This window comes from Mustela erminea, chromosome 18, assembly GCF_009829155.1.
Source record: "Mustela erminea isolate mMusErm1 chromosome 18, mMusErm1.Pri, whole genome shotgun sequence".
Lineage (NCBI taxonomy): Eukaryota > Metazoa > Chordata > Mammalia > Carnivora > Mustelidae > Mustela > Mustela erminea.
In genome coordinates, this window is record NC_045631.1 from 29,495,771 (window position 1) to 29,507,326 (window position 11,556).

General features: G+C 46.2%; 1 long non-coding RNA gene across 1 annotated transcript; it reads right to left on the reverse strand.

The window, feature by feature from the left end:
• Positions 1–1,630: 1,630 nt before the first annotated feature.
• On the reverse strand, positions 1,631–11,469 carry LOC116578449. Its single transcript, XR_004280884.1, has 3 exons — positions 10,816–11,469; positions 4,747–4,895; positions 1,631–2,002 (listed from the first exon to the last, which is right to left on the reverse strand). It is a non-coding gene; the product is annotated as an uncharacterized LOC116578449 (long non-coding RNA).
• Positions 11,470–11,556: the final 87 nt, after the last annotated feature.

Sequence of the window (11,556 nt, forward strand, 5' to 3'; positions counted from 1 at the left end):
GCTGGGGCACCTGGGTGGCTCAGTGGGTTAAAGCCTTTGCCTTCGGCTCAGGTCATGATCCCAGGGTCCTGGGATGGAGCCCCACATTGGGCTCTCTGCTTGGCAGGGAGCCTGCTTCCTCCTCTCTCTCTCTGCCTGCCTCTCTGCCTACTTGTGATCTCTATCAAATAAATAAATAAAATCTTAAAAAAAAAAAAAAACAACCTTTGGCTGATCAAAGCAACACTCATGGTTAGTGATAGAGTGGCCCCTCTCTTTCTATGAGGTGATTGTGGCTCTCAAACTCCCCATGGATCATGCCCTCCCCCCCATAGACCCACCATTTCAGGTGCCATCTTCCTTGGAAGCTTAGCTAGTCCCTTCCTCGGCTGTCTGTTTGCACCCATCTCCCAGTGGCTTGGCTATCAGTCAGAGCTGGATGGGTTATTTTTTTCTTTCCTGGCTAAAATGCATTTCCTTTTTTTGTTTCCCAGAACACCAAACAAATAGACTTCTTGTCCCCAGCATGGCTCCATATGCCAATTTTTTTTTTGTTTTTTAAAAAGATTTATTTATTCATTTTAGAGAGAGGGAGAGATAGTGTACGCCGTAGGGAGGGGCAGAGGGAGAGGCAGAGAGAGAATCTCAAGCCGACTCCCCAGTGAGCATGGAGCCTGGCACACAGGGCCCTATTTCACCATCCCAAGATTATGCCCTGAGTCAACATCAAGAGTTGGACTCCTAACCAACTGAATCACCCAGGCGCGCCCCCATAGGCCAATGTTACCCTGTCTATGCCTTGTCCATTTGTTCTACTTCGAGAAGGAGGAACCCAAGTGCTCTGGCTTAAGGACCCCAGGAACCTTGTTGGAGTGGGAAGAATGCTGTCCCTCCTTTCCCTTCATTAAATGAAAATCCTGGGGCGCCTGGGTGGCTCAGTGGGTTAAGCCTCTGCCTTCGGCTCAGGTCATGATTCCAGGGTCCTGGGATCGAGCCCCACATCGGGCTCTCTGCTCTGCAGGGAGCCTGCTTCCTCCTCTCTCTCTGCTTGCCTCTCTGCCTACTTGTGATCTCTGTCAGATAAATAAAAAAATAAATAAATAAAAATAAATAAAATAAATGAAAATCCTTTTTTTCGGTCAAGGCCGTTCTCCCATTTCCCACCAGACTTCTTCCTCTCATTCTCTCTCCTCTTGGGTATTTGCTGAGCACCTGGCCTTAATGTCTGTCCCATTTTTTTTTTCTTTTCTTACTCTCAACCCTCTCTCTTCTAAGCTTACAAATGATGAACTGGTAAGTTTGTTTTAAAATGAAAAAGGCATCAGATCTGTTCCCTGCCTTGGCAGGGTAATGTCAGGATAGGGCTGCGAGAAGCAACAGATCTGAGTTCCGCCAAGACAATGTGACCCCAAGTAAATCCAGACATGCTGAGTGTAGAGATGGGGAGACAAGCTAATTATCGTATAATCACACATGAACTCTGGATTTTCTTTTTTTTTTTTTTAAGATTTTACTTATTTATTTGACAGAGATTACAAGTACACAGAGAGGTAGGCAGAGAGAGAGAGGAAGAGAAGCAGGCTCCCTGCCGATCAGAGAGCCTGATGCGGGCCTCGATCCCAGGACCCTAGGATCATGACTTGAGCCGAAGGCAGAGGCTTTAACCCACTGAGCCACCCAAAACCCAAACTCTGGATTTTCAACAAAAGCAACCTTGAATTATTACCATTATTATATGAGGAGTCTGGTGAAGTATGCTTTATGGTAAATCCACAGACAAAACACCACTCCAATAAATGCCCCTTGGGCTCAAGCAAGCGCGTGTTGCAGGCACATATTGCACACATGCACACATGCACATGCACACACACACGTGCACACACATGAAACACTAAGCAACATGCAGAAAAGCAAGGAGTGCTGGAGTAAGACGCAGCAAGCAGCTTCCAGTCTTAGCTCGCTTCTCACTGACTGTGTGACCTTGGGGAAGTCACTCTTCATCTGCAGGCCTCAGTTTCCTTGTCTGAAAAGAGAAATGGATCCACTAAATAACCAAGGTGCTTCCCTGAGCCTCCGCCATTTAGGATCCTGTCATCAGATCCAGAGGTCCTAGTACCTGTCTGCTTTGTCCCCTGGAACAATTCTGTACCAGTCCCATCTCCTCCGGTTCTCTTTGCACAAACAGGGGACCAGAATCCCATGTTACCAGCTGGGACGGGGTTCTCTTTAGTTCTGGGGGACAATCAAAACAAAAGAATGAGAAGATTCTCGCTGACAAAGGGGAAGTAAAATTCTGCTGGGGATATGATCATTCGCTCAGTCACCCAAGCTGGAAACCACAAAGTCCTCCTGGATGCCTTTTTCTCCTCTTCCTTCTCCTCCCCTTCCTCCTCCACCTTCTCCTCCTGCTCCCTTTCTCTTTTTCTTCCTTCTGTCTCACATCCCAGTCACCAGCTCCTATCCATTGGTCCTTCATAAATCTCTTGCATCTCTCACTTCCTTGCCTTCCTCACATTCTGGTTCTGCTCTGGATTACCTCAGCTTTGCTGCAGTGTCACGCCTTCTCCCTGGTCTCCCTGGCACCACTTCTCTCCACCCCAGCCTTCCCGTACTTTTCACCACAGAACTCCTACTACCCAAAGGACAAAGTCTTGAGTTTAAGCCAAGTTTCTATCCTGCCTCCCAGCCCACCTCTCCTAGCCCATCACACATCACCCCCCAACCCAAGCGCTCCATTCCAGCGAAACTCACCTACTCCTTTGCTCTAACATGCTGTGCACGTTCCTGCTCCTGTGCCTTTCCTTTTGCCATCCTCCATGCCTAGCTTGTTCTTTCCCTTTTTGTCCAAGCCCAATGTTTAGCTCAAGCCCTATCTTCTCCAAGAAGCCTTCCCTATCTGCCAAGCTCCAGAGGGCACTGCCCATTGGTTCTTTCTCTCCCCTTTGCTTTTCCTATTTATTATCTCTTTATACATTTTTCTGTTGTCAAAATTAGATTATCAATATCTTAAGATCTCTAAATTATATTGAATAATCAATGATAGTTGTTTTGAATATAAAGATGATGACAGTGGTGTAACCCTTGACTTAAGTTAGTCATTCAAGTTCAAGTTCATGACTATCAGTTCTAAAGCTGTTTCTGGAAACCATTTCCTGGCCTGATTAAAATACTCTGACTCTTTCAGGTGTAGCTGGAGGAGATAATTTCTGGATTTTTCTCTTCTCTCCTTCATTATCCCCCAGTTAGAGCCGCACCGCCCATCCTAAGATGCACAGAGATAGAGCGGAGTGATCATGAGGAACATCTGAGTCTTGGTCCTTTCATAGTTGGGAGAAAACATCAGCTTGAAGCTCTTTCTCATCCTGAAGGTGAAACTCCAATGCCTATTTCTCACGTGGTTGAAGACTCTTGCAGGAGCAGCAGGACCCATGTGCCCCTAGTCTTGTTAAGTTGCCTCCGGAGGTCCCTGTGCTGGGTGGAGGCCGGAGTCCTGAATGGACCTCCCTGAGAAGGCAGCCTGCTTCCCTGATGACTAGCCCACCCCTCGGGGGTGGTGCCTGCTGGGTGCCACTGGGTGCACTTTCCACACTACTGGACGAGTGTGGACGAGTTCTCACTACCTCTTGCTGGGGCTCCACCCAGGTGATCTGGGGGTGTGCAAGGATCACATGCTCTGGAAAAGTGTTGGAGAGGCTAGAATAGGGTGAGGTGCCTAAAGCAACTCTATAATAGAATCCCTTCCACTCTGGTGGGAACCTGGGGTGTGCTCGGTGCTTCTTTGCCTGTCGTTCTTCTCGCCGTGCAAAGAGAAGGCAGAGGCCCAGGGAGGAAAGAATCTTTACAGTTCTGCCTTTTTGTTCTTTTCTTAAGAAATCCAGACTTGGGGCACCTGGGTGGCTCAGTGGGTTAAGGCCTCTGCCTTTGGATCAGGTCATGATCCCAGCGTCCTGGAATCGAGCCCCGAATCGGGCTCTCCGCGGAGAGCCTGCTTCCTCCTCTCTCTCTGCCTGCCTCTCTGCCTACTTGTGATCTCTGTCTGTCAAATAAATAAATAAAATATTTAAAAAAATAAAATAAAAGAAGAAATCCAGACTTTTTAGGAAGCTGTAGAATGTCCTTCTATTCTGCAAACAATAGGGCATGGGCGATGCTTTTCAATTATCGACTCTGTGCACTTCTAACAAAATGGGACTGTGAGCAGGTACTCCTGGAAGAATCTGAGATCTTACAATTCCTTTAATGCCTCACCTTTTTAGACAGAACTTTTACTTTGGAACACTTCTGGATCAAAACTCCACATACCCACACCCAGCTTCCAGTATGATGAACATGTCACTGTGGTACGTTTGTCACAATCAAGCAACACTGTTACATTATTATTAACTCGAAGTTTGGTATCTTGCATTTTCACTTTCAAGAATTATGCTTTCATGTCCTGCTCCAGAAGTTGCCTGGGTTTGTTTTTACACAAAAATTTTAAATTTTCTTCACATCCAGCTAAAACAGACACCACGATAGGAGCCACGTTCACCTGTGCTCTGTGTTCTCTGGGCCACTCCAGCTACCCTGGAGAAGCGTCTGGCTAGCCTGGGCGGTAGGGGTCACAGACAGTGAGCTTAGAAGGTCTCACTGGGTCTCACTTGGTCAATCGGTCTCTAAGCCTTGGCTTCCTCCGCTGGCAAAGGGGGTGACAACACCTGCCTGTCTCCTGGGGTGCTGCCGGGGCCACCCGCAATCCCGCGTGCAGACATATGAGGCATGACTCACATGTGCCAGATGGTTAGCAGGAGGCGTTCTGAGCCACGGGGGCCAGCAGCCGCAGCAGCGTGAGCTTGTTCTTAAGACTTCACATTTCGCGCTCCCTTGGAGTCTCTGGAACCTCCAGCTATAGTCCCAAGCAGGGTCCAAAGCTGAAACTAAGAAAGGAACCTGCTTAAATCCCATGTCCTCATTGCCGGGTGGTGTGTCACCAGTGGGAGAGAGGGAAATAAAAATTGTTTGGCATCTGCTGTTGGACTTCCTGTCTGTCTCGGTGACTGTGGGGAACCCCACCCCGCACCCCCATGGCCTGCTTGCTGTCTGATGAGAGAGAGGTAATGGGAACCATGAGGACCACCCTGTCTCCTGAGGTATCAGCTCTTGGTTTTGAGCTAGCTGCTCCCCGCTCTCAGATGTCCCTGTGGGTCTGGCTACTACACAGGTGGGGATGTCTGTCCACCAGAAAGCAGTCTTGCAGGCTTTCCTAGCATTACGTCTTAAAACCAGCCTTCAGTGTTAACAGTAATCTGTGTTTTCTCTTTTCTCTTCTGCCTGCAGACCTCAGGAGGCCACCCTTCATCTAAATACCAGGGCTTCTGAGTTGATGGCCTCACTGTTGCCCTCTCCTGTCCAAACCCTGGAATTCAACCCGCCCACCCCACCCCCCTACCCCCGAACTCTAGCTCATTCCCTGGGGCACTGCGACTGCTGATCTTTTAACTCTGTTCAGTACAATCCAAGTAAGCATGCATTGCGCAATTGTTTGGGTTACTTGAGGATACAAAGATAAATTAAGTCTGGGTTCTTCCTCTTAGGAAGCTCATTGGTTAGTGAAGCAGAAAGAGTTATAAAAAGATAATTGTTCATTCATTGAACAAGTGCCTACCCTGTGCTGGGCTCTTAAGTTCTGGGGATGCCTTGGGACTCAAAATCAATGTGATTTCTGCCTTCATGGAACTTAGAGTTGGGAGTAATTTTTTTTTTTTTTAATTACAATTCTAACTATGTAACTACAACTGAGAGAATGGCAGAAAATAAGGGAACATGTGCTCTGAAAGCATGTGGCAGGTGTCTAACACAGAGGAGAGTAATGGAGGCTACCCTGAGCAAGACGACATTGGAGGAAGGTAGAGGGAAGTGGGCTCACGTAGGGAAGTAGAGGAGTAGAAGGAAACGTCAGACAGGGGGCCCACAGTGAGAACACCCTTGTGTGTTGTGGGGACACTGGATGGACACAGGATCCTGACTGATGGGACTGTGGGAAGATCACCCAGAAACAGGCCCCTATATGCCCGTTTTCTTCCTTTGGGCCTGTACCCGTTTGCCAAGGCACTTGTCAGGGCCAACCTTACGGGCCTTCCCTAATGCTTGCGTCTTTCCAGGCTCTCCCCTGTAGCCCATGGATTTTGCATCCTACCAATTCACTGGCCCTTCTCTGATCCCCTGCTGTGTGGCTGAATGTCCAGCCTCTCTCTCCAGCCCCAAGGTCTAGGACCAGGTCTTTGCCATCTCCACGAACCCTTCCGTATGTGACTCTGTCACAAGAAATGATAGTGATGATGCCCAGGTATGAAAAACAGGAATCACTGTCTGTGATTCTGTCTTCTTGGAATTTATTAAATCTACAAAATAAACATCTATAGCCTTAGATTAAGGCTCTGCAACTCTTGGCTCACAGCTGCTTCTGGATTAAGAGATCATGACTCTAACAAGCCCCATTTGGGTTATTCATGTTTATGGGATATTTTCAATGTGTCACACAGGGCCGAGATTTCCTTGCTATTTTTGTCTTTGGAAAAATTCTCCAAGAAACTCATGGTGGAAGTTCCTTTTTTTTTTTTTTTTAACATACTTATGTTATAACACCATGGGTTGATGGCGCTCAAGAAATCAATAACGTAGCTATTTTGGGAGCGCAATGGAAGTCACTCTGCAAAAGGATGGAAAATGCCAAGTTCCCAGGAAAGGTAGTGAGTGTAAATGTAGATTCCTATAACAGGGAAATGTTTTGACCTTGTGCTGGCTACCATGTATCACTGCCGGCCTCCCTTTGTCCCATCCTGATTGATATTTGTCAGATTGTTGACAAAAGGAAGCTTAGAATTTGAAATACATTTAGGAAACTTCTGGTTCAGTGGTTTCCAAACACTGTCTGAATTAGTGGGAAGCTTGTGAAAAATACACATGTCTAGGCCTTCCTCCTGATCCAGGAATTCAAATCTCTGCCACTGAACTAAAGAAGCCTTATTTCTAATAAATCTTCTGAGTGAGTCTGACATGCAGGCAAGTTTGGAAAGTATTAATCTAGTTGAACTTTCTACCTATCGTAGGATTTCCCACTGCATCCTGTATACTCAAAGTGAGGTTTAAGGACAGCAGCGTTGTAACCTCCTGGGAGCTGTTTAGAAATATAGAATCTGGGGGCACCTGGGTGGCTCAGTGGGTTGAGCCTCTGCCTTCGGGTCGGGTCACGATCCCAGAGACCTAGGATCAAGCCCCGCGTCGGGCTCTCTGCTCAGCAGGGAGCCTGCTTCTTCCTCTCTCTCTGTCTGCCTCTCTGCCTACTTGTGATCTCTGTCTGTCAAATAAATAAATAAAATCTTTAAAAAAAAGTACAGAATCCCAAGCCTTATCCCGGACTGCCCATTCAGAATCTGCGTCTTTCACAAGATCATTTACATCAAAGCTGAAGAGGCATGGCTCGTCCTCATCCTTGACAGATGGTCACCAAGTCACTGCTTACAACCTCCAGGCTGGGGAGCTCATTGCTTTCAGTAGCAACCTACTTCTTTGCTCAGTACTTTTTTTTCCCTCTTCTTTTTAAAAATTTTTATTTATTTATTAAAAGATTGTATTTATTTACTTGACAGACAGAGAGGCAGAGAGAGCGGGAAGCAGGCTCCCTTCTGAGCAGAGAGCTTGATCCCAGAACCCTGAGATCATGACCTGAGCTGAAGGCAGAGGCTTAACCCACTGAGCCACCCAGGCACTCCTAACATTTTTTATTTATTTGACAGAGAGAGTGAGAGAGCACAAGTAGGGGGAACAGCAGAGGGATAGGGAGAAGCAGGCTCCCCACTGAGCTGGGACTCCCGATGTGGGCCTTGATTCTAGGACCCTGGGCTTATGACCTGAGCCAAAAGCAGATGCTTAACCAAATGAGCCACCCAGGCACCCCAGAGGAAATTAAAAAAAAAACTATGAGGATACCAAGGGAGAGAGGAGCACAGAACGTGAATTTTAAAGTCCTTGTATTTCTAAAAATTGAAACTTCTTGGGGGGGGAGGGGCCGTAGAAGCCAATGTCATCAGAGTCCTACTATTTAGAACACTCTTATTGCTCCAAGTCTTGACATGTCATTGAAGACCTGGGCTAACCTGTTGGGACACATTGTAGGGAAAATGGGGCTGCCCAAGATAAAAGCAGTTAATTATCAGAAACAGAGTATATTTCTTGGGCAAAGGCACTTGAGAGCTGACTAGGGCATATGAAGGAACGTCTTCAGAAGCTGAGCTTCTGGGTACCGCGTACCTATTGTATTCTCCTACCAGCTCTGGTGATGTCAGTGTGCAAACACCCATGACGTCCCACCTATTCCACCTGCTGGTACACTGCCTGGAAGAAGCGAGGGAGAGGAATGCCCTGAGTGAGCTGGCCTGGGTTTAGCCCCACTCGCATGCCGGTGTTTCCTAGGATCACCTCCCTCAAATGTACTTGTAACAGATGCTGCTGGTGCCCTGCGCAGGTCCCCCTGACCAGCTGCTAAGCACGCTGACTGTCAACAGCTCATACAACGACCTACCTCAGGATTGATCTAATGGGTGCTCCCTAGCCCAGAGGTGCCTAAGAGGTTCCATTCTGCTTCTTTCAAGGAATCAATCATTTCTCCAATGAGCCCTGATGGCTTTGTAATGGGGAATGGTATGGTAGGAAGAAACCAAGGTCTGGGTATGGGATTAACTAACTGGCCTGTACTCAAGTTTGCTCATTCATTTTTCTGCCAGTGCTAATGTGCTATGGAGGTTCTCTAGTGAATTTTCATTTCATTTATTGTTCTCTCCAATTCCAGAATTTCTATTGTTTCTTTTCAAAAATAAGTTATATTTCTTTACAGATATTCTCTGTTTGGTGAGACATCACTCTCTTACACGCCTTTCATTCTCCAGACATAGTTTCCTTTAGTTCTTTGAACATATTTGTATAAAAATTCTTTTCATATAAACATTATACATTTTTAAGCTCTCTATTTCTCATATGTGGATATAGATCTGATAGAGTCAAGCATCTCATGTCTTCCCTGGATATACACACCACCCTGCACATGTATGTGGTCTTCTAGATTTCCAGGATAATATCGGAGCTTTGGAAAACTCCAATGGGCATATCAGTTCCCAGTTTTTCCTTTCAAGGCTTTGGTTAGTTTCTTGGTTGTTTCAGTTATTATCATCATCTCAAGCAGCTGCAGTATTAAGAAACTGCAATAATAAACAAAAGCAATGTCATTGCTTTTGATATTCCCCCAAGGCGAAAAGGCTATTCGCAGTAAGCTTGAGCTGAGGAGAGGAAAGAGGACAATTAAAATGCCACATATCTCTCAGTTCCTACTGAAATATGGCTGTTTTGCTTGAATAAATGCTCCTTGGATTATCGCATGCCTTTGGTTAACTTCTAAATTTCTGAAAGTTGATGATAAGTGTTGCCAGCGTTCTCACTGCGTTTATGAACAAGTCAGTTTTTGAGATTCTTCCTCCACCATTCTAGATGTGGCTTTAAAAAAAAAATTGTCTTTATGTTTCCTATTTAATTGATTACTGCTCTTAGGTTTATTGTTCTTTCCCTGCTTCTTATTCTGGTTTTATTTTCTTCCTAGATTATTAAAATTGAAATTTAGACTATTGGTTTGAGAGTTCTTTTCTTTTTTTAAATTTATTTATTTGACAGATAGATCACAAGCAGGCAGAGAGGCAGGCAGAGAGAGGAAGGGAATCAGGCTCCCTGCTGAGCAGAGAGCCCGATGTGGGGCTCGATTCCAGGACCCTGGGATCATGACCTGAGCCGAAGGCAGAGGCTTTAACTGGCTGAGCCACCCAGGCACCCCAAGAGTTCTTTTCTTATAGAAGCATTTTATACTATAAATTTCTCTCTAAGCATACCCAACATTTTGATACATTGTATTTTGCTTTTCATTCAGTTCAAGATATTTCCTAATTTCCATTATGACTTCTTTCTTGAAAAATTGATTATTTAGATGTTAAATACCAACTATTCGAAATTTTCCAGATAAATTTCTGCATTTTTTTTAAAAGCTTATTTATTTGTCAGAGAGAGAGAGAGAGAAAACACAAGTAGGGGGAGCAGTAGGCAGAGGGAGAAGCAGGCTCCCCACTGAGCAGGGATCCAGATTCGGGGCTGGATGCCAGGACCCTGAGATCATGATCTGAGATGAAGGCAGAGGCTTAACCCACTGAGCCACCCAGGCGCCCCTATACTAAACTCTTGCTGCATGCTCCGCCTTTGTCATTTGTTGTTCGTGTGGCATACTGTTGTCTATTTACAATTTTAAAAGGAAAAATGAGACTATATTGTAAGAGCAAGTATTCTGAAGCCTCCATAGTTCTATCTGTTGAAATAATTGTTTCCCACGTTGGAGATTGTGTGCCTTTATGGACTAATGAGCTCAGTGGTAGGTGAGAGGTTGCAAGGCAGAGTGGAAGGTGTTTAGGCTTCGAAAGAAGGACCTGGATCCCAGCTCCTTCACCACTTAACGAGAGTTCAAACTTAGTAAGCCCATTAAGCCCTGGCCTTCCCTAACTTCATCCATTACATGGAAGTAGCAATGCCTACTTAAGGGTTTTCTATGAGGATTAGGGACAGTGCAAACAGAGTGCCCAGGCTGTATTAAATTCTAAATAAATGGCACTATTATTATGGTGTTGTGTGTTACACAACAGCAGCTATGCTGTCCAGGACTCCCAGTGCCATATAATCAAACTGGCATGAGATTACTGAGTTTAGGGGACAACTGCTTACTTTCTTGGGGGAGTGGCAAATGTCAAAGGTTGATAACTGGTGACCTACCCCAAGGTGCCAGGGAGCCAGACTGGCGGTTACGATGTGTCCCTGCTTTGATCGTCCAATGAAGCATGACTTCTGGATAGCACTTTGCTGACTTTTCAGGAGGCCAGTAGAGTATCTTAAGGTGGCTTAAAAATCCGGAAATAACATATACAGGGGAAAAACCAGTTCAATAATAAGAAAATTTCCTTCCTTACTGTTAGCTTCCTTGTTTCTTCTTTCTCCGGCTCAGTGAATACCAACACAAGGACTACTAACTCTTCTGACACTTTTTTTTGGTTTTCTTCCAAGAATATATTTTCTTGTCTGAGTAAGTGCCAACGCCTTCCCTGACTCCTTTGGGAAGAATGGGTGCATTCTGTGAGTCATGTCCACCGATTTTCAGGACAGTTTCCGAGCATTCTGTGGAAGGCAGTGCGGCGTGGTGAGAAAAGTCGAATCCGGGACTCAGGTCACCTGGGTCTAGTCCCCATCATCATTTCTGAATCTACGTGAAAAGGGCCGATGGCACTGCCTTGGTTTCCTCATTTATTAAGTGCATCATGTGCAGTCTTAGGTGTGAGCGAGCTTTGTCGCACACGTGGTAAGCGGTGACCCCGCAGTACCCCAAACGGACCGCGCTCACACCCTCCACCGTGGTCCGACTCGCTTCGGGCTCGCGCCCGCGGCGCACTGCAAGAAACCTTAGGTTGCGCGCGCAGCATCTCCTCCGCCTCCCGAGTCCCGCGTCCCTGTTGCCAGGGG